General features: G+C 41.1%; 1 long non-coding RNA gene across 1 annotated transcript; it reads left to right on the top strand.

The window, feature by feature from the left end:
• Positions 1 to 24244, top strand: LOC127390765 (uncharacterized). The gene is made up of 4 exons (XR_007890948.1): positions 1 to 353; positions 13948 to 14197; positions 20731 to 20928; positions 22639 to 24244. It is a non-coding gene; the product is annotated as an uncharacterized LOC127390765 (long non-coding RNA).

Genomic DNA, 24244 nt, shown 5'->3' with positions numbered 1-24244 from the left:
GAGCCCAGCCCGGCTCCCTGCCGGTTGTTCCCGGGGCTGCCGGAGCTCCGGGGGGAGCTGCCCGGCCCCGCTGCGGAGCCCCGGCCGGGGGGCTGCAGCTTTAGCCCCCGCGGGCTGCCCGCCGCTGGTGCGTGTCTCCGGCCTCGGGTGACCCCGTTTCTGCTGTCCGACTGAATCTTGGTTTCAGTCTTTGCTTTTCTTGCTCAGCCCCAGCGAAGCGGTGGTGCGGGAGGTGTAGCGGCAGGCAGCGGGTGCAGGTCAGGCTGGCCCGCCCCGCAGGAGGTGCTGCCCGGGAAGCCCGAGGGAAGCGCAGGAGGGCTCTGAGGCCGGAGGGAGGCGAGGGGACACCAGAGGTAGGTTGGTGACCTGGCAGCTACCTCAGAACGCGGGTTAAAAATGGCAAGAAAGGCAAGCAACCACCGTGTGAAGTTTTAATGTGAAGATAGCTGCTCACCTCAAAGCTAACAGGTCAGCGTGGACAGAAGAGGTGAGAGGGCTTAATATGTAACTTAAATGTCCAAGAAGGGTAGCAAATTTAGACCAATAATAACTTATCGGTTATTATTATTAATAAGTGAGAAAAACATTCAGAAAACTCTTCCATGGAGAGGACTGTGCTGACATTACACTGGGTTTTGAGTTCTCAAAACAGAATTTCCCTGGGGTTTTCTACAGGGTAATCAGATTTAACAGTAACTGTTCAAATCCCCAGCTGTATTTATAACTGCCAGCAGCCAGTGCAGGAGGCTTGGGGTGTTGTTTGGCTCACCCAGAGGGAGATTTGAAACCTCAAGTACTGAACCAGTGTTTCATGTGCTCCCTTAAGGAGGCCCCAGTAAAATAGGTTTTCTTCCAAAGAAGATGTTTCTTAAAGTAGTCACCAACATCTGCTTCAAAGGCCAAAATTCTTTCTTTTGATTATTCCATGTCTTTTGAAGTCAAGTGCCCTAACATGTACTGTGAACAGTAATTCATCTGCATAGGCATGTGCAAAAATACAGGAACTTTGTGAACAGTTCCACTGACTCTTGAATCTGGAATCAACACATTCATTAATTGCTTCCAGAGCACATGTGGCTGGGGGCATGCAGGATGAGGTGCAGTACAGGATTTGCAGCCAAAATGCTTCTTTACATCAGGAGTGGAGAGAGGATGTTTTGTTGCAGTCAATATGATGTTTTGTGACAAAGACAAAGAAATGTTTCTGTCAAATGATTAAGGGGACAGGGGCCTGCAAGGACTTATGAGTTGTCCTTTGGGATGAAGATGAGAGGATGTATTTCCTGCTTTGAGAGTGAGTATTCTTTTCAAAATCCAGTGTCTTCACAGACTGGATTAACCTGATGGCAATACAGCACCTTACAGTGATGTGCAGCCAGTGTGCAAGAGGTGAGCCTGGAAATTTCTCATGATACTTTAACCACCAAAATTTACTATGTAGGCTCTGTCATGTGAGAGTATAGTTGTCATGAATTTGGAAAAACAGAGCTGATTATTAATTTTAAGACCTGGCACAGAAATTCACTTTGTGCTCAGAATCCTCATTCAAACAATTTTTGAGCAGCTGAGCTTAAGCTATGGTCTGGCATAAACAGCTGGGGGAGGGAAGCTCAGCTGCTTTTCTGTGTAAAACAAAAGCATGAAGGAATGGTGGAACTGAAACTTACTTCAGAATTTGAGCATGCAATAGTGAGAAGTGTTTTGGCACTATTTGTTTTGGTGTAGTGTGCTCCATGCAGTGAGTAGATTCGATGGCTGTTACGTGTAAGGCACTGTTCATGTTCAGACAGGTAGAACAACCAGGCCTTGCCTTAAAAGCTTAGGCAAGAAAGCTTCCCTTCCTCCCCACCATCCCTCCAACAGAAGAAATTTGGAGTGCTTAACTGTGTCCCAATAAGGTAAATCAGAGCCAAAAGTACAGCTCAGATCCTCTAACTCCTCACAGAGCCCCTAAGATGCCCAGCTGAGCTGCCTTCCTGCTCCTGCCATCACTGTGGCTTTAAGGAGTGGAGCACAGCATGGCTGTAATGCAGCACAAGTGTTCCTCAGATGTGGTGGAGGTTGGCTGCAGTTTGCTGTAGGCATGCCAGGAAAGGTGTTTCACTCTCATGTAATTTTTAATTTTGTAAGATCACAGGGGAAAGAGAGATCCTCCAGGTGCACATGCAGTCTGTCTGCCACCTACTGAGTAGCACAGCTGACAAAGTGTCTGCCCAAAACATCTTCTTCATTGAGCAGGAATGTGGTAATAATGTTCAGCTGCAAAGCTGCAGAGCTTGAAGGGGTAGATGAGCTCCTAGTTGCTGAGGACAAAGATGGAGCAAGCCTGTCAGCTTGGACACCAAAAGCCAAGTGCTCCAGGCTGCTGCTTACTGAGTTTGGTATCATCTCTGTGAATCACAATTAGAGTGGTCCAAGGTGCTCCATAAGGTGCCTTAAAAAGGCTTGCCCAGGATAAGTGGGTATCAGTTGTAATATCTGAAGGAGACCTGTGCAGTGAGTGAAGATTTTGTGATAGAAAGAGCTGGGGTTTTAGACTTGAGGGTCCCACAAGTCGAGCTTTTTTGGGTCATCTTCAATTTTACCAACTCATGTTTCCTTTTGCCCACCATTCCCTTCCTTCTGTTTCCTTTCTTACCTTCCGTCCCTCTACTTAAAACCCCCAAAATCTGGGCCTTGGAAAGAGCTCCAAGCCAGCAGGACTGGATGAAATAAGGTTACTCTACCCAGTAGAGGGCAGTGCAGAAATTTGGAGCCGTTACAGAGCTGCTGGGCAGCGCTCACATTGAAAAAAGGTCTCTAGAAACCACTGAAATTTAAAGCACTGCTGCCCGTTCAGATTATTCTGATCTGTACCCTGTCACTCAGCTTAATAAGCACTTATTGGGTATTGCAAGATGAATTTGACTTAAAATCTGTTTGGTAAGTAAAGCTTCCTTCTGAAATGCCTTTTTTTTCTCTTCACAAACTACCCTTTCACATGGAGAAAAAAATTATGTTCCTTTTCTTCTCTGCTGATGGTCTCAGAAAACAAAGGCAAAGTCTGGGGAGAAAGAAAGTGACTGGGAGATATTATCCCATGCCCCTTCTCCCTTGTTTCTTTGGGCAGGAAAGTAAATGATCTCAAGGGTCATACCAGTAAATCTCCCAAGGCTAGGATAAAGAACAAACTCAGCTTTTGCTAATAGAAAAATCCTTATCCCTCATTTATAAACATTGAATTGGAAAATGACAGAAAATTATGGGGAGTCGATAGGCATTTGTGCAGCAGGAGCATGGCTTGCTGGCTAGAAAGAGGGCAAAGGCAAGAGGGTTCAGAAAACACTGGGAATATGGATGCCAGAAGGCAGCAAGGGAAAAAACACGGCTCTGGAGATGGTTTTGAAGGTAGGAGAATACTGTATCTGTTCGGGATACATGAGACATTTGCCTGTTAGTTTGTTTTTCAAAGACCACACTCTTAGCTCTACCAATAGCCATGTAATGCAGGAAGAGCTTTATTTGTGCTCCAAGCTGTTCCTCAGCCTGTGAAACCACCAAGAGGGAGGAGGCTGTGATACCACATATGGCATTCCCCAGTATAAATTCCCTATGGGGCACTCCACACCCTGCTGAATTCATTCCCCCTGCAGGGACAGTCCTCTGAAGAAAAAAAAAAAAAAAAAGAAAAAAAAAAACCTTGAAAGGTTTAGAAAATCAGCAGGCACTCCCCATTTCAGCTTTGTTCCTAGTTTTTGAGAATAGAGGCAGACACTGATCCTGTTACGAAGCTGGATTAATTGGCAGGCCAATGTCTCTGTGGAATAACATGTTGTTTAGAATTTAGTATAGTAAGTGGGTGATCAGTGTGGGAATTAATACGGCAATATTAAATCAGCCCAATTGTGTTATTGTTATGAAGACACTTGTCAACGGGTTATAAAACTCTTTTTCCAAGTCTAATAAATTAATGTTTTCTTGTAAGAATAGTTCAAGTGAATAGGGTCACATATTTTACTATAAATGTTTTGAGGTTAGAGCCTCTCTTGTGCTGATACTGTAAATGGTGGCTCTTACATGAAAACCCTCATTATCTAAACTGACCAAATCAGCAACATCATCTTTAGAAAAGGGGAACTTGAAGCACTGAGAGATTCAGTGATTTGCTTAAAGTCACAGAGTGTGCTAGTCTGCAGAAGGGCTAGGAATGGAACACAATTCAGGTCTTCAGAGCCCCATACTAGAAACTTAACCACAATACCATTCTTCCTGTTTTAGTGGGTTTTGTTTTCTTCTCCAGAATCTGAATTTTCATTTAAACGAAACCCCTGAAATCGGAATTATTTGATTTTGCAAGTAAATTAAATACCACACTGTTTCTGAGTCTGCTTTCAGATGCACTGAAACCAGCAGCACTGAGAGAAGTGTGAACCTCCATCACCCACTTTAGGTATTAGGGTCAGAGTTTGACGTATTTAAATGGGACATGCCCTAAAGATGTAACTGTGGTGACTAGATGTTTCCTTAGAAATACTTGTTTCCATACTATCCAAACTATCATTTTCTAAGTTAAGAGATAATAAAATGGTCACAGGGAATACTTCTCATCCTCTTATCCTTTTAGTAATTTACTTCCAGGTAAAATGACTATTAAAATGACTCACTTTACGCTACTTATCGTGCTAGATAGTGCTAAGAACAGTGTGTGTATGGCACGGTTGCCACAGCATACACAAGTCATTATGCAAAGAACAAAATACATTTTGAGATGTCAGCAATTTGATATTAAGCCTTGATAAGCATCATGCCTGTACCTAGAAAAGGACCCATCTGTCCATACAGAATTAATTACTGTTGTCTGAACTGGAATTTGTGGTGTTCTGCAGGTAACGTGTATGTCGGATCCCATCCAGCTAGGATGGACAGAAATGAGTACTTTTGTCTTCTAAAAGGGATCACTGTATTAGTTGTGAGGAAGTGCCCATTTCTACTGACTAGGATGAAAAGCTATTCTTTTTGGAAGTTAAGCAAATTAAGCTTAACAGTACCTGAGTAAGAGTTGAGCCTCTCACTCCCAGAAGTTCCCTTGGATAGTCCGAATTGTCTGAAATATATCTCTGCAAGAGATAGAAACTGTTATACTTCAAATAAGTAATAAATTAACTGTCTGAGGCTACAAGGAAAGTTTCTCTCTAAGCTGGCTATTCTGGAATTATTTTAAATTATGTTAGTTCCTTCTTCTGGGCCTGTTAATGCTGTTTTCCTTGAGCCCAAGCAAATAGTCCCTGTCTGATGTTCAGTGGAAGTTCTTTTGTTTATATTAACTAAGTCAAATCAAGATTCGTATTAGTCTCATGAATCCAAACACTGAACAGTTAACCATACAAAACTGTGGTTTGGGTTTTCTACATTTCAGTAGTTTAGACATCCTTCTTGGTAATTAGTTGAGTGAAAAAAAAAAAAAGAGAGCCTCAAATTGTTGGTAAAAGTGTTGTGAAAGGGCAGCCTGCTTTCTGGGGTTTCTGTCATATGAACAAGTGATTTTGTCTTCCTTGGTGTTGTGTGTGTGTGTACATACGTGCATACTCCACAACTGATGGAGGAACTCTGGATGCCTAAAAATAATGTTGGTGTTAATTGCAGAAGGAGCAGGCTGCCATAAATACTGAACTGGGTATTTCAAAGCAGAATCATATTAAGGTAGTTTGGTTTCCAGATACATTTACTGGACTACAGAGGTTTCAGTGCAGGCTGGGGAAACATAGACCTTGAATTTCAGAACCAGGTAGGGAGACTCAATAGTTCAAGTTAAAAGGAGAAAAGTGGTCTTGTTCTTAAGGTGAACAAAGACCAACACAGGGCTGTTATAGGAGTCAGAAGTAGCACATAGGAAGCTGAGAAATCAGAAGGTGATGGCATAGCAGTATCTTGCAGCCTCTCATCCAAATCCAGGTGGACAATCATATTTCTTACACAATGCACTGAGACACTGTCAGATAACCTGGTTGGATTTTTAAGACTTGAAGTCATCAGTTTGGATCTGTATAAATCACTATTAATATTCTGCCTTTAGTAAACAACTTTTGTTATGCTGGTATGTATATGCTGACCTCCATATTCCTACTGTGATTATAATTTGTCTCAATTGACAGATCTTTTTTACAGTTGCAGTCTAATCTCAAAATTGTAAACCACTCGAACTCTTAGGATGATGGAATATATTGGGGTCCTGCAGTATCTAATAACTCCTATACCCAACAAGTAGAAACTAGTGAATGTGCATCTTTTATTCTACTGTGTGGATAGATCCTCCATAGATTTTATTATTTTTTAATGGCCTTGGCTAATTATGTAACATGTCTGCAAAGACTGAGGCAAGAAATAGGTCATATGAATTCTAATTTCTCAAAGTATTGAGAAATTAGCCAAATTGCTGTTCCACCTCTGTCCCTGGAGAAAGGATAGGTCCTGATAGGTGGCTCAACAGTCTACAGAATACAAATACTAATTCCTCATTTGCCAAGAACAGGAAAAAAATCCCCACCATAATTGCTCTTGAGGAAAAAAAATGGATTTTTCTTTTTTGTCAGACATTCTTCTTCATATTTATTGCAAACCTCAGTCAATTCTACATCTGAAATTGACAAGCTGTGTTCAGAGTAGATTACCTTCACCATATTCCAACTCCTGCAGAATTTCTAGGAATCAGGAGAATAAGCTGGCAAGACACAAGGCAAAAGTCCTTCAAATGTAGAATTTCTGGCATCTGTTGTTAAAGTGGTAAATTAGAAACATCATTCAACAATATTAATGAAACATTCTCTAATTTTAGAAAGATCTATATTTTTTAGATACAGACCTTACCACACACATTTCTGGGTTAATTAAGAATAAATATTACATTATGTAAAATTAGGTAGCTTAGCATGCAGGCCTGGATGTCCCCTGTGAGTAAATGAGGTAATTGAGAATATCAAAGTGGGAAGAGTGCCCAGACTGGAGGATTTCCTCCTGGAGTTCTGGAGACATCTCACTGAATTGCTCTTGTTGGGAGGTTTGACATCTCTGGTGACTCCCTTTTTAAAGGCAGCTTTACCCTCTGACACTGTAAGAAGTCCTTTTACCAGTTATCTTAAACTGGGAAGAAATGCTATGCTGTATTTCAATTGCAGGGCTATTTCAGTTCATAACATGAAAATCATAGAATCATAGAATGGTTTAAGTTGGAAGGGACCTTAAAGATCGTCTAGTTCCTATCCCTTTGCATGGGCAAGGACACCTTCCACTAGACCAGGTTGCTCCAAGCCCTATCCAACCTGGCCTTGAACACTTCCAGGGACGGGGCAGCCACAACTTACCTGGGCAACCTGTGCCAGTGTCTCACCACCCTCACACTAAAGAATTACTTCCTAATAATAGAAATAATAATAATAAATTATATATAAAATATTATATTATTATTATTATTATTATTATTATTATTATTATTATTATTATTATTATTATTATTATTATTATTATTATTTCTATTATTATTTACTGGCAAAATTTCTGATAATGAGTCTAGAGGAAGGATTAGACTTAGTCACATGCACAAATTGAATAGAGCTTGCCAGGGTGACCTTCAAAAACAGTGAATGGATGAGTGATAACATGTGATAACCTCAAACTACAAGTCATTCTAATACAACTTTACTCACAGAAAAACCTCTTGGAAAAGGTGGCTGGAGCTATTCTTATATACAAACAGTTTAAATTTGTACTTTTCTTTAGCTCTTTGCTCCACCTGTCCTGTTCTGGCCCTGTCTCATACCATGATTTGGAGTCTGGCCTAAGTAACCTCTCAGTTTCTGCAGCAGTACCAAAAGTATGTCCATGACTCTCTGGGTTTATTTCTAAACAGAATGACCTATATATTTCTGACATTACAGCCCTGTCTGATATAGATTAATGCAGCTTTCAGGTGATTGCTTGATTGTATTTTAGTACATATCTAAGCTGAAGTTCCGTAATTAGATTAATCACCAGTTTAAAAATTTAGATTAGCTGGGTGATAACTTGTCAAGAAAAAGTAGATCTCATTCTTCAAATATCAAGTGTTGGGACTTTTTCCCTCAAGAACTTTTAGAGACAAACAAGTGCAATTAAGTATCTACTACAAGATTACCAAGAAATGCCACTTAGCTGATTAATGTGAATTTAAATACTGTGGTGTCTCTCATGATTTGCCATATAAATAGGTTTACATCCTCCCTACCTGATCTTTGAGGAAAGTTTAAAATACTAATGCAGTATGGATTGTGCAGTTAGTCTGTCCCTTTCTGGGGAAAGTCACAGGGCTGTGACTTACACATGGCCAAGGTGGAGCACTTCCAGACAAGGTCCTGCACATCCTGAGAGGTCTGTCTAGTTTCAGAGGCCTGCCAGGGTCCCAGAATTGCTGGGTACATTAAAAATGCTCCAGTATCTTCCCAAGTCCCTAGTGACAGTATATGCTTTTTTCAGGGGCAAATGTTTGGAGAGTTTTGGTTTCTTTGTTAAAGACTTGGTCAGGAGCTTCATAAGAGCTCTTCAGAAGATTCCCAGTTATAGTGGTATATAAACACAGTAACAATGGCACCGTGTCTGTGATCTTAGGGTGTTTCTTAGGAATTTTTGTTGAGCAAGGTGAATGCTTTGTTCAGTAATATGTGCTGGTTCGTTAATAGGAATGTGATGAGTATGCCATGGCTATGGAAGGATGCAAAAGTGACTTCACATTAGACTTCTTCATTCAAAATGCTGCTAGTGACAGTTGGGCAAAGGTCTCCAAGCAGATGTTTTTAGCAAAATGGAAAAGTAGCCTTGCACCAGGAACAGACCAGTGGGGCCCAGACCTTAGCTTAACTGCTAAAAATAGCTTATTTTTTAGAAGATGAACACCAAAAACATTCTTGAAGCTCACCTGTAGATAAATTTTTGTTACAAAAAATTGAATTAGCTGAAGGAACACCACCTAACTCCCTCCTTCTTCATTCTGGCTTTTTATTCCTTGCATATTTTACCTTCAGTTTCCTAGTATCCTCTTCTCCCCCACCCACACAGTCATGAACTGTTGGGCTGCAACATGGGAGGAAGCCCAGGGCAAGGCAGTGCACTGTGCCCAAGGATCCCTGCACTGGAGGGTTCCAGGTGTCAGAGCTGGAACAAGCAGCATGCCTTGTTTAGGCACCAGAAAAAATCCAAATGTCCTCACTTTGTGCTTGCTCATAGACCATACTAAAAATAGCTCACCACTGATAAGTCTGCAATAATAGCAATGTGGTATTCCAGCAGTAAGTTGCATAGCATTCAACACTTTTCTTCCTCTGTTTCTGTATGAAACCCAATAAAAAACATAGTTCAATGTGCACACACAATTTACTCTCAGTGGCTGCGTTTACCATCAAAACTGGTAGTGTTTCCTGAAACTGGTTTCTGATCCCCCTGAAAGACTGTGGGCTTTTCTTTTTCTTTTTTCTTTTTTTTTCTTCTTTTTTTTAAAAGGTTAATTTCAGGGAAACTGATCAACATACATGAAACTCTAAAATACCAACTGTGCAGATAAGCTGCGGTATCAAGGGTGTGACCTGCCTCCAGTTCCCTGAATTCCAGTGCATTCCCACTTTCTGCTGGCAGGTGGCAGGCAGATCTGAGCGTGGTTATTTTCAGTTCATTTTGTGCCAACATGTGGTTGTGGCAGTGGTAAAAGGGTAGGAGGGGTGTTGTTTGAGGGGGACAGGGAAGCACTAGACTTGAGACTGGGGAGGTAAACCCATTGGTTTTTACAGTGTTGCACTCCTTGAGTTGTTTCAGATCACATATGAATCCTCTTCATGTATCAGACCCACTGCATTCTTTGTACCAAGAATGGTACAAATATTTGGCAAATTTTTGCAGATCTTGGCAAATAGATTGTCTCTTGTGATTCACTCAGCATCCTTTCTCTGCTCCGCACATGATGATCTCTGAAATGTGTATTTGAAAGGCAGGGCTAAAGCTGAACCTGGTTTTAGATAATGAACCAGTGTAGCATAAAAAAGAAAAAGTGATCCTGAGTGTCCCAAGCTGCCAATGGAGATTGCCAAAGCAATGCTGCTGGTGTTTTTACTGGGTATTTAGAAACAGCTTTAAGAGAATTCCCTTTCTCAATTTCACTCATACCTTAACTTTGCAACACTGAGGGTGTTACTGGCAACTTCCCAGAAGTGTCTGGTTCTAATTTGCTTAAGCTTTTCTGTATACTGGTGTATGCCGAGATAAATGGGTCCCACTGAAGTTTCTTCCTGTTTTTATGTCTCTCCCCTTATCTCCTCCCAGCCTCGTTTTTCAGGGTGGGAGAAACACGGTGGCATGTGTGTGCAGGAAGGAGCAGATGTGGGCGGGAGGGTCTGCCTCACAGTGTTGGGCTCTGCTGGGATTACTATGCCAGGGAGCACCCCATGAATGGAGACAAGTCCTCATGACCGGGGATTCAGCAGCCATTCCCCTCTGAAAACGGCATTTTGGTGCAGTCATGAGGCTGTGCAGAGACCTCATCTCTGTTCCAGAGAATCACTACCCCCATTTCCTTTTCTCCTAATTAGCACTTTTGCACTTCAGTACAGCACATACCAACCACAGCCTTCCTCCTGTCTTGTGCACTGGTGCACACACTGCACTGACTTTATTGGTTTACAAAGCCAAGAACTGAAAAACTGGGCAATATCAGATTTGCATAGGCAACTTCAAATCTGCCCACTCACACATTTGTGTGCTGGGTGACGCAGGGGTGCTGGTGAAATGTGTGATCTTAACTTTTACAAAACTAGGACCGAATTTGCAGGAAAGGACAAGGAAGGTCCTGTGTAAATTTTAAGGGCTAGACTTCGCAAACAATTACATTTTTTAACATAGTTTTCTATAGATAATTCTGTATTTTACAAAGAAGAAAGGTATAAAAGTAGACTTTGTATATACCTTTATTATACTTATATTACACAAATAAGCTAGCATTCCAGAATGGATTTTTGATACAAATTTGTTGTTGTTTTAATTATGCTGATTGCCAGAATGATAATATGCTATATGTGGGAGAGCAGGACTCAGTCTCCAGGTGCTGAATGTAAAGATCACTGAGTTAAGGCAGGATAAGCTGGCAGAACTGTGGTTTCTCCCACCTTTTCTGGATCTTTGAGCTCCTGCCTTGCTTAAGACTAATGATGAGATACCAGAATTGTCTACATTTTGGAGCTAAGTGCTTTTGTGCTGCTGTAGCTGCCTGTGCTCCTAAGGTATACAAAGACAGCATGCTAGTTTCTAAACAGACACAGTTAAGCAGTGCAAAACATGCATGCAGGTCAGGTATGACTCAACCAAATCAGAGTGGATGGAGAAAAGGTACCTTTGTACTGGAGGTAGAAGGGGCAGTATTTCTTCCATCTAAAGTGAATGTATAGAAACTCATTATAAAAATTACGCTAAACGTATGTGGCCTTTTGGAAAGTGTCTCTGTGCAAGTGCATCCAGAACATCTGAAGTGATAAAAATCATGTACTGAGCTGAGTCGAATGGCATAGTTGAAATGGAGCTGTAAATAAAGTGGTGGGCGGTTTCCTGCTAAAACTCCCCTGCTTGTCCAAGAACCCACTGTGACTCAGCCGTTGCAGTCACTGGGAACTCAGCACAGACACCCTTGGGTATTTTTACCTCTCTTTTTGTACCATATCAAGAGGGGCTCCATTCATCCCTGGAGGAACCAAACTGAATATGACCCAGTGTTTTTTGTTGTCCTAAGGGAATGCTCTTACAGGAGACCAACGAGACTCTTTGGACTTCTTGTTAAGTAGTGTGGTTATTGATGATCCATGCCTGCAAAACAGTCTGGCTTCTTGGATGTTTGTTAGACCTTCATGTCAAAGTTCTTGGGATTTACATTATCATACGTTAACTGGGCTTTTACTTGCATCTCTTGATGGCCTATAAACCAAATTTTCATTGCTTTCCTTTCATATGCAATAAGACTCAGGAAAGAGTCGGTTTATGTTGGTTTATGTTTGTTTTTTAATTTTATTTTAAAGAATATATGTGTAAATATGATGAATGGAAGGGAGACAATAATGTATTCACTTGTAATACATTTTCTAATGCACCTAATGTTCCTTCAAAGAATTAGCATCTTTGGAAAGATGAACTGAGCTGGAAGAAGCTATGCCCTTGTTAAAATAACATCAGTAGCAATGTCTAGTAGCTGTTAGGTCAGCAGCATCTAGGGTCTCACTCACCCTAGAGTATTTGATGTTTGAAGCTGTCAGATGTCATTGCACTACTTGTCAGTTTTGGTACATCCTTTGCCATTAAGATAAGGTTTTCCTTGGTCCGTTTTGAACCTGCACAAATAGTTGCCTCTCCATATGAAAAGTTCTGTACCCATACAGCTTTGAACTTGGCACCGGCAATTAATAAAGCAGATTTCAGAGATTTGCAGGTTTGCAATGAGCTGACCTAGAATAGGCTGTTCTGTTCTTTGTCCTCTCTTTATCCCATGCAATATTTATTAAGTTGCTTCTTTCTTTCCTCTTTAATTTCTAGCCTGTCTCCTCTCCTCCAGTTCACAGTCCTTTTCTGTTTGGTTTGTTGTGTTGATTTTTTTTTTTCATTTATTGTACTCCCTCTGTGCTAGTCCCAGCTAACTCCTCTTTGGCTTCTTCTATAATGCTGCTGGAAGCTTGTCCCCATCTGACCTTTCTCCGTGTGAATAAATCCCAGAGTCCCGGGTTTAAAATTTACTCCACTCTGCCTTTTTCTGCTTTGCAGCCTGATGTTTTATAATTGCTTCCTGTAATTTCGGTTTAATACCTTTTTTAGTTTCAAGATGCTTTCTGTTTTTTGCTTTCTCTCTCTCTGATATTAAGTATACTTTGTACAGGGTTTTTTTTCTGCGAATTAAGACTACCTTCTCCTCCAGTTTAGCATCTGAAGATTATCTATGGTTCCTTGTTAGTGAACTTCCTTTCTGGGAAGTTCAGCCTCCTTGTAATTTGACTCAGGTTATTAACATCAGAGTAGATTCTTTTTGTCTTGCAAATTCTCATAATTGCCCACCTTTCTTCTCTTTTCTCTTCCTCAATCCTCTCCAGCACCTCACTCAGCAGTGCTATGCCATGCATTGCTTTATGAAGGCACCCATTTTCTTTCCCTCAGGCAAGTCCTCTTTTGCTGCTCTTCCAGGTCTGAATGGGGGAGGACTTGGTATGTTTTGAAATCCTCCCATCTGAAAAGCAGGAGTCGGGGTTTTCACACAGTGCACCAGAGGAGCTCAGGTTACTGCAGAGGCCAAAGGAAACTGGGGTGGCTGACACTGGGAGACCAGACGCTGGGCCAGAAGGCAGGGGCAGCGGTAGAGATACTGAGGGTTATGAGAAAGCAGGTGATTCCAAGCAGGCAGAAAGGGAAGATCAAGGAAGGATGTTGTTGTGCGTCAGGGAAGGGATGCTCTGGTATGGAAGGCTGGAGATTTTTATTTTGTGAGAAGAAAAGCAGCTCTGTAGAGAAGGGAGAGATTTTGAAATGGATTTAGAGAAGTGGGGTAAAGAATGTGGAAGACAGTGGGTCCAAAGACCGGGGGAACTGAGAGCAATGGTTTGAAGTGTTGCAGATGTGGTGTGGATGAGGGGACTCAAAGGCAGGAGGGCAGGGGGTCACCATCTAGCAGAGCTGGTGCTATTAACTAGGCTCATGGTTTGGGGGATGAGAACACACAGCAACCTGTCACATGCTCCTTCCTCACAACCCATCTTTTTCTTCTGTCAGAAATATGGTGGTACATAGTATGTCAATACATAGTACATCCACTTCCAAATAGGAGGTTTATTAGACAATCTTATGTGCACAATAAATGGTAATTTTATTTCACCAGCTGACCAGTATTCTCATCTTCCTCCTCCCCCATGTTATTTTTTTTTTCCCCAGTATATTAGTTCTTAAGGAAAATGAACTGGGTTACATCGGTGGCAACTGTTGTACCACACAAACACAGAGTGGCTGCTGAGATGATGCCTTCTGAGAAGAGCTCACCATACTGACCGTGGAGGCCAGGGAGTGGGCAGAGCCCCGGCTGCTGCAGAGGGCAGCACCTGCCAGCAACCCTGCGAGATGACTGCTGCTGTGCCTGGAACAGGACAGCCCTGCCAGGGAAGAGGTTGCACCCCTATTGGTCATGGTGAGTCATTTGCATCTGGTATGAATTTCACTGTAAGTTACTCTAATGCATCATTATTTTCAATGTTTCCTTCACCAGAAGCTAGAGATACAAAGGTGAATATAATTAGTTACCAGACTCTATCATTAACATTGGCAGCTAGTTCTCTATAGAAATAATCAGATTTTGAACAGCACTGAACAGTGACACTCAAGTACTCCCACACGGAGTAAAACTATTCATCAGAAGGAATAAAGGGAATATAATGGCATTATAATATAATTCCTAGATATTCAAAATGCACCTGCCTGCACTTTTCTTCTATGGGAGTGCAAATCAAGCAAGAAAACAGTATTTGTGGGACAAATCCAATTGAAAGAGAAGAATTTACCAGAAAACTAGCCAGTCTGTTTTAATTTCAAGATAAATTTGTGTCATTCTTTTGTCTTGACATAACACTGTGTGCAATCTAACCTAAGCATTATCTTTGAATGTGCTTCTGTACACCACCACCTTGGATGACATCCGATTTTGGTCTCACCCATATTGTGAGGTTGCCAGTGGATCTTGTGGCCATCCAGTTTATGTCTGCTGTTTGAAACTATGATGTGGTCTCAAATAACTTGATAACTGTGCTGCAGACTCCTGGATGACTCCAATGACTTTTCATGCCTTCAAATACACAGCTTTGTGGTGGCTTGGAAAGCTTTCTCCCAGGAGTTTACCTCAGTGTCTTCCCTGGTTTTTTTTTTGTACGTATGTTGAAGTAGTTTACAGGAAAAGGTTCAACAGGAATGTGGGCTCAGCTTTTCAAAGGAATTAAGAGCAAAAACTTCTTTATTTGCACACTGTGACTGTCAGGTTTAACTGCAAGGACTTTCTGCTGAAATAGAAAAGCCACACTGGGAAGTAAGGGAAACAAAGATAGAACAACATTTAATTTGAATTGTGTGTATTTGAATATCTTGTTTGTAGGAAGTTCTGGTTTTATCTATAATACTATGCAAGTTCCTATAAAAGTCAGTTAAATTTTAGTATTACTCACTTTCCAAAGAAATCATTTGGGTTTGTGTTTAGAAAACTTACTGCCAAGCCCCCTCTGCTGGATGGAAAAATCATGTTTCATCCCTCCGTGCTGAAGACATCTAGTAAAAGCATTCCAGCTTATTACTTTTCAAGTAATTACAAGCTCAGAGTTCACAAGATCATTACTATCTTTCTGTTATTACCTGTTGTTATCTGTCATGAGTTGAGCTTTAGAGAAGAGTCAGGATGATCACTGCAATTATGTTCTCATTGAGTATTCAGTCAGTCTGGTAAAAATTCATCCTGTCATCTCGATTATTTTATTACCCAAGTTATTGTCAGTAGTGTCCAGCCTCTTCATCCCCCACTATATCTCATGTTGTTTATGTCTTTAGTCAGTGATCTCATTGCACACAGTTGGAATGTACTTGCATAATACATCCATACAGGAAATTATAAAAAACTGAATCCAAGAAGCACACAGGCTTTTCCAGGGCAATTCAAACTGCAAAGACCTGCTTTGCTTGTCTTTAAAGGGTGGCAAGGGAGGTTCACCAGGTGAAAGACAATACTACATGCTGTTTAAACCATGCATGTCATTTGTGTATGACAAAGCCTTGTGCTTTATATTTACAGATTTCTTGCCCAGCAAGAAAAGATAATCCCTTAGTTTGAGCACTAAATTACAACATGGATTCAAGCCCTGCTCTGAAACACACTGCCTGGTGACCTTACACTAATGAATTAGGCTAACAGGCAAAAGAGAAGTGCACCACAACATTGAGCATTGCCCAACAAAAGTTTGAAGTTTCTGAGATAAAGTGTTGGACCCACTTATGGTCCTCTATGGTGCACATTGAGAGCTGAGTTTCTTTGAAAGAAGGAGACCCAAAGCAGCCAGTATGCCATGCGAGCAGCCAGTAAGGTGTGTCTGAAGCTTTTCCCCCTTTGGAACTTGTTCAAAAATTGGTCTTTGAAGAATGGCACTCTTTTAAAAATGGAGGAAGCCAAGAGAGTGCTGCTGGGGCAGCTTACTTACAAGACCCTTTGAGTACATGAAAAAGTGAGACTTGTGTCCCTGCTCAGCAAGAGGGCAGTGAAACTTTGGTTCCTCCCTTTTCTGGAAAGTGTCCTAAATACTAAGTAGAGGTCTCTCCTCATGGAAAGGGAAGGAGGAGTACTTGTTACCCAAGAGAGACTTGGAGCTTAACAGCTAGAGCACTCACCAGTAAGTGGGAAACACTGGATTCTGGTGCCTCCTCTGAGTGCTGTTACATATTGTGCATTAGGCAGTGATTAGATAAGCTACATAAGTGGTATTTGAAGCTGAGCCAGAATTCAATGGCCCACCTCTCTCAAATCATGCCCCATCTGCAAGCTTAAATGCAAGTCCCATTCTTTCCATAGGTCAATGGCTCTTGAATGCCTTTCTGTCAACTAAAGCAAGTTCTCAGGAAGACCAGTTTTCTTCTACAGGCTGGTGGTGAGGTCATAATTTAAAAATGAGCTTTACAAGCATGTCTGTGAGTCCCTCTTATGCCAGGAAGGGATTTGAGCCTGATTTTCCCATATTTAAGTTGGAAACGCCCACATTCCCACAAATGATTCCACTGATAAGCAGTTGGATAAAACTGATGAGGTTGAAAGTTCATTCAGTTTGAAAAATAGTGGCAGTTGTCCCAAAAAAATCAAACTGTAGAGAAACTGAAGGAAGGAGAAACATACTGAATTGGTGTTTTATGCAAATAAACCCCACTTTTTAATGTAATTGTATTTCAGATGAAAATGGGAACTAATTAACATTTCCTAGAATACTCTGTAAATACAGCATGTATCCTGGTGAGATAACATGAGTATTCGGTCTTAGCTGTCATAGCCAATAAATGTTAAAATTCAGGTTTGGACCAGAAAGAAGTACAAATAGTCCTGAGTTCTAGGGAAGTGAGGAAACTAAGCCCACATATGGAATTTATGTCCAACCTCTTCACTCACAAGGCAGAGGGTTAACTACAAGTAGTCTCGGGTTTTGTGCCTGCAACACTTTGTGTCTATGCAACGTTTCCTGCCTGCTGAAATGCAGCTGCATGGCCTCCCAGGTTTAAGTTGTCTGTTGCTTTATAATTGCAACACAATAAAGAGTTCCCTTTCATTCAGAATGAGGTGTTTTATTGCAGGGTCTGTGCTAACTGAAGGAAGAAGAGAGGAATTAAAAAAAAAAAAAAAAAAAAGGAAGCAGGAAATACTTCAGTCCAGGCACTGGGTCATCAGAGACAGCTCTGTGGCCGAGGGAGCACGCCTTCCTCCCAAGGCATTTGGCCACGTTTAGATAAACCTCAGTTTTCTAGGTCTGCAATCTAGATGGCTCATCCCACCTTCACAGAAATCTAGTGCTAGTACGATCAGAGCTAACCTGCTTCCACAGGGGCCAAGCTATGGCACTGTAGCACTTGGTAAAAGCTGGGAACAGGCGGCAGAAGCTCCCTAATACCTGAGTGGGTTAGAGGACCTGGGCTGATCTAGGATACAACTTGCCACTTCCCTTTTCATGCAGAGCCTGTTCATTTTTTGTCTTCTGAAATGCACGGTCTGCCCATTTATACTGAGCTGCAGCAGAAAGACACAACTTTAGAGCTACTGAGTTGAAGTGCTGTATAATCAGACATTCACAGGTAATATAAAATGTGAATGAAAACCAGTGAAATGAACACCGTGATGGAAACTTGGCTACCAGGAAAGATAAAAGCATTGCTCCTAAAGCATCTGTCTGTAACCTTACCGATGAAACAACAAAGCACCAGTATGCTCTTTCCTACTCATGTACCAGGAATGTAATGCAAGATTACAGATCTTAAGCTATAGGTTGAGGTCATAGCAAAAGATGCAAACTGCTTTGAACTCAAGAACAGAAACTTAAACTTTCTCTGCTGTTTAGGAGTAAGAACTTCATGGCACTGCTTTTATTCTGACCTTGCAAGTACCCTTTACAAATGTTTGCAACGCTCCACAGCTGTGTGATGAAGATTGCAGAAGTACTGGTGGAGGGAGTGCTGTTGTTTTACAACTGGGAAATGCAGCCTTTAGAAAGAAATGCCTCTATCTAGGTTATAGAGCAGAGGATGAATGAAGAAGATGCTTTAATTACTTTCAGTTCTGTTTCCTTTGGCTGGAATTTCTGTCTTCCACAGCTGATCATGTGTCCAGCCAGAATGACATTTATAAGAAACAGAAGAGAAAGTATCTACAAGCAGGAGGGACATGCACTGAAAACTGCCAACTTTGAGTAAAATGTGGCACTATTTAAATGAACACTTCTGTGACTGTGAACTTTAGAGATTTTTCTTAATAAGGACTGTTCCTCCCAGCCTTGATTTTGCAAGTCACTTAGGTCCTTTACTCAGGCTGATACCAAAGAAGACTTTTAAGTATGTAGCATGTCTCAGAAGGCACATGTACCTTTCAGAACACGGCCCAAGTCAGAAGAATCAGTAGAATCATAGAATCATAGAACTATTCAGGTTGGAAAAGACCCTTGGGATCACAGAGTCTAATCATCATCCCTACTCTACAAAGTTCTCCCCTAAACCATATCCACCAACACCACATCCAAACAACCCTTCAACACATCCAGGGATGGTGACTCAACCGCCTCCCTGGGCAGCCTATTCCAGTGTCTAACCACTCTTTCTGTGAAAAATTTTTTCCTAATGTCCAGAGTAAACCTCCTCTGTTGCAGCTTGAAGCCATTCCCTCTTGTTCTGTTGCTAATTACCTGTGAGAAGAGACCAGCACCAACCTCTCTACAATGACCTTCCAGGTAGTTGTAGAGACTGATGAGGTCTCCCCTCAGCCTTCTCTTCCCCAGATTAAACATTCCCAGCTCCTTCAAGCGTTCTTCATAAGATTGATTCTCTAGGCCCTTCACCAGCTTTGTTGCCCTCCTCTGTACTCGCTCCAGCACCTCGATACCTCTCTTGAATTGAGGTGCCCAAAACTGGACCCAATACTCCAGGTGTGGCCTCACCAGTGCTGAGAACAGGGGGACAATCACCCCTCTACTTCTGCTGGTCACACTATTTCTAAGACAAGCCAGGATGCCATTGGCTTTCTTGACCACCTGGGCAGACTGCTGACTCATGTTCAGCTGCTTGTCAATTAGAACCCCTAGGTCCTACGTCCTCTTCTTCCAGTAGGTTGATAATAAGTAGTGCTGATTTTATAGACAGCATATACTGTAATTTAACTGTGCCAGTCAAAGTATTTTCTGAACTCTATACACATTATATATGCTGAGTCTAACCTATATACCTGAGTGCTTAATTTTACCAGGCAGAGCAGAGCAATGAAACTGGGGAGTGATTTGGACCAGCCCAGTTAGTTGCATTTGAACAATACCTGTCCATAGCTATTAATTCCTTCATCAATATGGTTAACCATTGTTAACCAACCTGGATGGAGGCAAAAAAAGGGGTCTGGAGAATATTTTTCCCATGGCCTAGATGTTCACCCAAGTATTTGATTTGGCAGAAATGAGTGTAAAAGGGATTGCATCAAATAACAGCATGAATGCCACACCAACTGTGCTTCAGCCTCCTTAGCTCCACTCAGGAGCGCTGGAGCCTCTTGTGATTTGCAGTGGACCAAAGCACCACTGAGTTCCCAGCAAAAGAAGAGCCAGAGGTACCAGAATGCAAATTAACCAATGGTCACTGCCAAAACATAGGTTCAACTATTTAATACTCTCTCTGCCTTAAAATTCATTGTAACAATGAAAATACTTAACCTAGTTAAGGTTGTTTGTTAGTAATCACAATATTGTCTTTTAAGAGAAGCTAGGTAGCATATAGTCTGACTAGAGAGATCTGTAGATAAGAAAAAGTGCCTTTCACTTTCAGCCTGCACAGTTTCTCGTAAATGAAGCTGCAACTGGCAGCTGAGCCTGAGCGCTGACTCGCTTTGCCTTGCAAATCCAAATCAGGTGCTGTCCTTTTCTGTCCTGAAGTGCCTACTGCCTGAAATTCATATCTGTTCAAATTGTAGCAGAGCTACAGGTCATCAAATGCACAAAATGTGCAAGTGTACAAAATGTACAAATGTACAAAGTTTGAAATTATTTGAATACAAGTGCTTGATGTTTGGAACCTAAAGACTCCAAAGGTGCAAGCAAAAATGTGCCTGCTCTGCACAGCCACTTTATGCTGTGTGGCATTTGCATTAATCTTAGACACCATCTACATTGAACTGGTGTCTCCTGGTTGGCTCTTAAAGTATTGACAGCTTCTATTCTGAATAAACAAGCACTGTTGGCTTTTGCAGTAGAGGTCAGTACTGCAAACCTAGTTGTGGGCTCGTCAGGTTTTGAAAACAAGGTGTCCTGGGTTTGCATGTATCGGCTATTGCTGCTTTTCATGACAAGCTGAAGGCAGTCCATCTAAGGACATAAAAACATGTAAGTGCTATTATTGAGCAGCTTCAAACAAAAGTTTCACTGCTGTTGATTTCCTCCTTATATTGTTTTTGGTTTTTTTCAGACATTCAGCTACTTGTTCTGAAGTCATGCTCTGCGTCCCCACTGCAGAGAAGCACAAGGCCACCTGTTCCTCCAGCTATGATTTCAGCTTTTGCTTTCTGACATACTGATACCAGTGCCTTCCAGCTCAGCACTTAGCAGCATTCTTCCTGGTCAAGGCCATTTCTGTTCTTCATCCCAGTATTACTGCCAGCACCAGGTGAGTCTGGAGATGGGTTGCTCACAAGCAGTTTCTAAAGAGGATGCAAGTGCTGCTAGTGCCGTCTGTGTGTCCAGGATCCTTTTTGTCTAGTATTCCCAGGCAATCACATGGACAAAGCTTTAGTCACAGCTTCATAGGAAACAAATGCATTTTACATGGAGATTTTCTGATCAAATTGCAAAATTTGGTTAGTTAAGGGCAGTCACTACCTCTGTGTCTTAGGCAATAATCCATGGGCATACAAGTAAAAACCTTTAGGCAATAGTGAAGAGCATTCACTTCTCATACAAATATTTGGTGGCTAGAAATGAGCTGACTGGTCTGCTTGACTGTGTGACCTGCAGCTGCCACCAAACCTGCTATCAAGTGTCTTGTCTCCTGAAGACTCTGCAAAATACTCCTTCACACAGCAATGGAGATGTGGGACTTTCTCTGCTCTGGCTCCCTATCAACCCTTGGAGGCTCACTCCAAAATTTCCTCTTCAAGTATCTTGATGTTAATTCTAAACTTCCAAAAGTTTTTTTCCTGAATGAATGTGGGTGTGTCCTGAGTGTGAGTTTGGTGTAAAATTCTTGAGTCATTCTATTAAAACTCCAAACTCCTTTTAATCCTGTTCTAACATTTTATTAATTTCAAGTCACCTTGTTTGGTGGTGCTGTAGCTGTGATGTTTTTCAGCTTAAACAGGATAAGGCTCATGGTTTCTTTGATTGAATCTTGCCTGCTTGAAAGCTTGACTATTAGTAAAAGTCCATCCCTAACAAGCACCGGAAATTTATATAATTAATCTTTGCACAGGTCTTGAATAATGCAGAACGCTACTGATGTATGCTCTGGAACAGCTGTTAACTTTTGTATATTTCTAGTATTTGACATCTCAGATTTTAAACTTTCAAAACCAAAATGCCACTCTTCTGGTTACTATTATTTAAGAAAATTTTTCTGCTCTCTCTCCACTGGATGAGCTGGATGCTGACGATGCTAATCAGAGTACATTTATGCAAAGCCAAAAGCTGTCAAATGAGGACCCTGGCCTGCATTCCCCTGCAGTAATTATAGAAGCTCTCTGGTCTTGTTAAGTTTCTCCTAAACATCCAGTTCTTTTATGAAATGAAATGAAGTCAGAAAGGCTGAAAGACTGACATCTCTTAGCTACTGGCTTCACTTCAGTCAGGATTAAGACCTGACCCTTTGGATGCTATTCATACTCCCTGTTAAAAAAAGAGGTTTGTTTTTCTTCTTGGTGAAGGACTTTGAGTAAGTTCATCTGGAAGCCAGATTTACAGACCATTTCCAGAGCAATATGCAATACTGGTAAAGACTATGATTAATTTGATTTTTTTCTTTTTATTTCATCATGTCACAATCCTATTCCATAGAAAGCTGATTTATTTCAGTTACATACCAGCATATTTATAGAATGAAAAGGAATAAGCAGGTGACACTCACTTCTGCAGAATGTAACTGGAGCTCTCTAAGCATTTCCTCTTTGTAAATGAAATGAGTCAGCTAAGCTGGAGAGCAGTGCGGTTTTTCATAGCCTGCAGGCTGCCATCAGTAGGCATGTATGGTGAGTGACAGGAACGGGTTAAATTTGCGTGATGGTGAGAGCAATGAAATTATCTGTAATGTTTAAGCTTGATTGCTTGGATTCCAAATTTCAAATTAAAACAAAACCTTTTTCTTTTTTTTTTTTTTTCTTTTAAGCTGGTTAGTGACTAGTTAGGAAAGAGAAACGGAGAAATGAAACTGAAGAACCTTTCCTGTACACATTAACTGACGAACTGGGACAGAGATCTTCTTTAAAACTCTTTGGGGAAGGATGAAAGACTGTAAAATATCAGGACTTCTGGCCAAGGGAAAGAATGATTTTTCTGATTGTGTAATACCAGCCAATTACCAAAGTGATGAAGTGGCTTCATCCTGGCTCAAACCAGGACACAAAATTAGAGAGGGGAGCAGAGAATTGCTTCAGTTGTAAGTAGTACTGTCAGTGAGAATGTGAAAAGGTCTGAGCTGAACAGAAAGTTTCAAGTTTCTGCTTCTTTGGAAATCTCTTCTCATGGAGATCTAGGGTCAAATTCTTTCCTAATTTCCCTTGACACTGTCCCAACAAAAGTGTAATTGAGGAAGACCTGGCTCCTGCTACACTCTATCTTACCTATGTGTAGTCTGATTGCTTTTCCCCCATGCTGTCTGCATCTCACATGCAGGTCAGCGTGAGGAGTAGCTTCCTTGGAGACTGCTTTGAAGAAAGCCACAGGTGTATTGGCAGGCAGAAGACTGCATCCTTCTTTTTAATCCATGCAAACAAAAACTCTGGCTCATCCAGCATGCTTTCAGAAAAGGTGCTTAAATTTAATCCAGTGTAATTCACAGCCACCTTTTCCATTGCCTTTTCCAACTGTGTGCTGAGCTGCTTCTGCTATCATTAAATGAGAGGATGATCCCTGTGGGATCATCTCCAGAAAACAGTCTGTTGGGGAACTGGGCATTTTTCCTGCAGCTGCAGACTTTGCATGTTACTGAAAGATAAAGGTTTTCTTGTTTATGGAAACCCTTTCAGTTTTTCAGCACACATTGCCAGTGCTTCTGCCTTTCTTCTCATAACAGTTTCTTCAGGGAAAATCTTTTAAAATGGACCTTTTAGTCTCTCCTGGAGATTACGCTCTTGTAGAGGTCTTGCCTTCATCTCCAGATTTAATGGCTTAATAAGCATTAGGCCCTCTTATTATACCGTAACAAATAGGAATACAATACTTTTATCAATATTTAGCACAATTAATTTTTTTATGTGAAACTAAATATTGATGCTGTCAAATGACTGCAGCTTAGGGGCATAAATTACAAATATTCTTCTCCTGTGAGCCTCGCTCAATTTTGCATTCATATACAGTAACCATCTGGTGTCTTTCTATTCCTGTAAACCATATGATTTTATTGCCAGATTATATGATTCTGTATTGTGCTTAAATGTCAGTGTTTTTATTGCTGTTACCAATACTATCTTTTATTTTTACTGTAAACGGTAACAAAATATTAACTACTTCCTTACACTATAAAAGGAATAAAGTCCCATTTACAGAGTTTCTCTAAACAGAACGTATCTCTGGAAAAAAGATATGCTGAATAAATAATTCATAACATGATGGGTGAATAGAAAAAAAAAAGTCTTTTGTTGTATTTTGCTACTCAAAACAAAACTGTGTTTTTAAAAGAAAGTAGCTGGCTATTTTAATGGAGAACAAATCTACTTTAAAGGACAATTGCAGGGGAGTCAGTTCGCTGTGCATTTTTACCCATTGTGCACTTT

Source organism: Apus apus, chromosome 14, assembly GCF_020740795.1.
Source record: "Apus apus isolate bApuApu2 chromosome 14, bApuApu2.pri.cur, whole genome shotgun sequence".
Classification (NCBI taxonomy): Eukaryota; Metazoa; Chordata; class Aves; order Apodiformes; family Apodidae; genus Apus; species Apus apus.
The sequence above is the reverse complement of the archived record's forward strand: the minus strand, read 5'-3'. Positions and strand labels throughout refer to the sequence as shown.